General features: G+C 29.7%; 1 protein-coding gene across 11 annotated transcripts in view; it reads left to right on the forward strand.

Moving 5' to 3' along the window:
- LOC106690296 (serine/threonine-protein kinase OSR1) overlaps positions 1–4,003 on the forward strand; it is a 50,537-nt gene that overhangs the window by 17,664 nt on the left and 28,870 nt on the right. The window lies entirely within an intron of this gene.

Raw genomic sequence — 4,003 nt, forward strand, 5'->3', positions numbered from 1 at the left:
TCATCTAAAGTAGCTTTAATTTTGTTTATTAAAGCTACTTATATAAAGTTTATTCATTAAAACTTTTCATCTAAAGTAGCTTTAATTTTGTTTATATAAAGTGAACCTACGACCCATGAAGAAGGGTCATGGGCTTAGTACTTTATAAGGAAGCAATGTTTTTTGAACAACGGTTGTACAACTATGTGATTTTTTCAAGATCATGCTCAACCGTCAGAATTTTCCCCAACTAACCGTACCCACTTTACGAGGCTGGGTGTATCCCAGGAGGGCTGTAGAACCCACAGGGATGATTCACAGCTACATTGTAACAGAAAATAATTATCTACCCAGCCGGATTGGACAATATTAAATAATGGAAAATATTAATTAATTTTATGATTAAATAAAATGCTATGCAGATTCTAATCCAGGTCCTTGGAGTTAGTAGCATCGTGCCTTACCACGCAGCTCCTTAGATTTATTAATTTTTTTTTTAAATTACATAAATAATGATTAAATATCAATTCTACCCCAATAATCTAGACAAAAGTTTGGGACGCAGATGGGATGTTAAGTGAAAGTTGTATTATGCGCCCACCACTCCAGATTTTCAAGTCTACCATTCATAACTTTGCTTGTTATTATTTATGATTCCATTTATTTATATTCATATTCCTTTAGTTCACTTTGTTACTTTTCTGTATAATTTTCTGTGAATATTATTATAGTCTTATCATTCATTACTATGTTTGCATCTTGTCCTTTATGCTGATGAAGCATACAGTACAAGACCCCAAGAGAAGAAAAAAGGCAGTTATTTCACCACAATTTTTTATTAATTTAATAAAAACTTTGTATAATTACTAGTTAAAATTAATGAGTCAGCCAGGAATAGGTAGGAGGAATAAAAAATGGTAGCTGTTCTAAACGTTGAGAAAATATATATATTTTCCATTCGGAGCTCTATATCTTTAAAACTACCAATATTAGAAAACCTAGGAGAACATCATTTAAAGCAGAGTAAATATACTAAAATATGAGCTATAAAGACTTATTTGCGTATAATAGTTCCTGAAATATAGCTTTTTATAAAGCAACATTTCATACAAAATGCACTCCAAAATCAGAAGTTAATGAATTTATTTCGAGAAGTCCTATATCTCCAGAAACCATTTGACGAACAGAAGTCTCTTAGCACTCAAATTAAAGCTAGTTTAATTGACTATAAAGTAGTTTAGATGTTAATTTTCGTATGAGTAGTAGTTCAATAATGTTCGCTAATATAAGTTAATTTCTAGTTGTTCAGACAAAATGCCATGTGAAAAATTTATATTCATAAACGAATATAGTAAAAATTACTACCCCTACGAAGATACGTGTCATAGATTAGTTAAATCACCTTTTTGTTGAATGCTGGAAGACATATGTACGCCTTATAGTTCCTGAGATATATTTTTTTAATAATTGTATCAGAACATTTGAAATTAAAATTTTTTTATTATTATGAATTATTTTGTCAAATATAAAACCACTGCTCCTCAGAAGATAAAGTTTATAAGCTACTTTATCGTATATTTAACTAGTTTTAATTTTAGTCCTAATAGACATCTGTCCGTTGAATGGTTTTTGATATATACATTTATCAAAATAAATTCACAAACTACTAATTTTTCGGCATTTTTTAGGAAAATTTTCTTTTTAAAAAAGCAATATCCTGAGAACTATTAAACGTAAATAGCTCTATTAGGGCTCATATTATAGTGAATTTAATCTACTTTAAATGATATTATCTTAGGTTTTCTAGTGTTGTAGGTTGTTTTAAAGATATAGAGCTCCGCATGAAAAATTAATTTTCTTTAAAACTTTTTGAAACAGCCGCCATTTTTTATTCCCCCTACCTAATTAGCCAGACTCATCAATTTTGACTATTAATTATGCATAATTTTCATTAAATTAATCAATAATTTGGGTGAAATAACTGCCTTTTTTTTCTCCCCGGCTCTTGTACTACTAGCAAATTGCTTAATCAATATTTTTTTCTGCTATTTTTTGTACTCAAATCCAGACCATTTACTTTAGTTTTTTTTTTTCTAGTCTTACATTTTTTTCCGATTGAAATATTTTTTTCCTCGTTGCCCAAGGACACAGAAATCCATTTGAATATAAACACAATTGGTTTCATAAAACAGTCCTTCTTCCATTGACGTATTTTTTTTTTCATACGTCATTTAAACAAATAAATTACGTCAGTATTTAAAATTTCATGTTTACTAATACTTTTGCTTGAAGTGGCACTGCTTATTAACAGTCAGTTTGTGTGCTACAGGTTACAGGTTTCTAAATAGCGAATCACTTGATCTTTGTCAGGTGTTTTGGAGATTGCTTGATAACAATCCGGGATTGGGATTGGGATATCAAGCAATCTCAATTTCCGGGATACGGCATGAGATTATCAAGTCACAAAATATAATTTGTTCAGTCTTGAAATAGTATTCTACATTCAAGAAACTACATCTGGACAAACGACTAAGTTGGAATCCCTATATAAGACTGAAAGACAGAAAACTACTCGTCGATTACGACTATTACAAAACTTAGACAAACGGTCTAAATTTATTTTTAATTACACAAGACTCATCTATAATAAGGCGTATTTGGAGTTGAGTTTTGGAGCTCCACTAAACCATCGAATTCTTCTTCTATTCAGTCTTTACAAGCTAAAATCCTTACTTTGACAGAAATCAACTCATCCATCAGGAGCTCAATATCGCCAATTTGGCCAGATCCAGATATCGATCCTTCCATGATAAACTTCCTGACCACTTGTTTCTAACCTGGCTTCTGTCCTCCATTGCTTGATAATCCTCCAAGGCGACTGAAAAGAAGATCATCTCGAGATCTTCGCTTATAGAAATGTTATTGGTGTTCAAAGTGTAGATTCTCCACATATCTGTATCATGTCATTGTTTAACTCACATCAGGTTTACTTGTATATGTTTTAAATACAGCTGTGAAACTCAGTGATTAAATTAAAAAAAGAACAACATTTATAAGAATTTAAATTTTAAAATTCTTTCAAAAATTGTTTGAATTTTCTTGTTTATCCAGAAATAAACAAAATTTACTCGTTTTTTCCTTGTGTTCTTTAAACCCTAAGAGCTCTTTCAAGAAAGATTAATTAAATTAATTAAATCCTTCGTTTTTCCTATAGATTGATATTACTTTTTAATCTATTTTATGTATATAACTGTTCAAGGTCTAATTCATTTTTGTTAGACTGCCAATTATTACATTCCATCGCTCCATTTTTCACCGATAGGTAGCGGTTTTCATTACATGGTCACGCAAAACGAGTTTTATGAAATTTATTGTCTACAAACATTTTAATGTACGGATTAATATAATAGCTCTAAATAAGAACCAACAATACGAAATTTCCTCAACACAATGTCCTCAAAAGTTTACAAAAAATAAAAGATACATAGAGAAAAAATTCGACGTTTATTATGTTTTGTATTTATAAAACATATGTATGAGCCGTTTAAAGTGGTGTATATACATTAAACGCTTATTTGATATGCGATTTATTAGAAAATTAGATGAAAAATACACAATACCTCTAAATAAAATTTTCCTCTCTCAAGTATTCAAAATCTATATTATTAGCTTATGAATATTGAGATTATCATATACAATAATTTTTTTTCGATTTACTCATTGATTTTTCATTCATTTGGTTTTATCTACATATGTATATACAATATGCCTACATAACGAGGAGAAGATTGTTGGGGGTGCGGTCAATGAAAAACACAAATAAGTTGTATTAACCTATTAATAATAATAATAACCTAATAACAATAAAAACCTAATAATAATAATAACCTATCAGTAAACGCCATTAGGCGTTTGATTTTCTAGCCAACAGGTTCGTTTTTATTCTTTTTTTGTTTTCTTTCCCCTTTCTTTATTTTACTCTTACCCCTTATTTTCTCCACTTTTATCCATTTTTCTTACCCGC

The sequence above is a fragment of the Halyomorpha halys genome, unplaced genomic scaffold (genome assembly GCF_000696795.3).
Source record: "Halyomorpha halys isolate HHAL.00 unplaced genomic scaffold, Hhal_1.1 Scaffold1649.1, whole genome shotgun sequence".
Classification (NCBI taxonomy): Eukaryota; Metazoa; Arthropoda; class Insecta; order Hemiptera; family Pentatomidae; genus Halyomorpha; species Halyomorpha halys.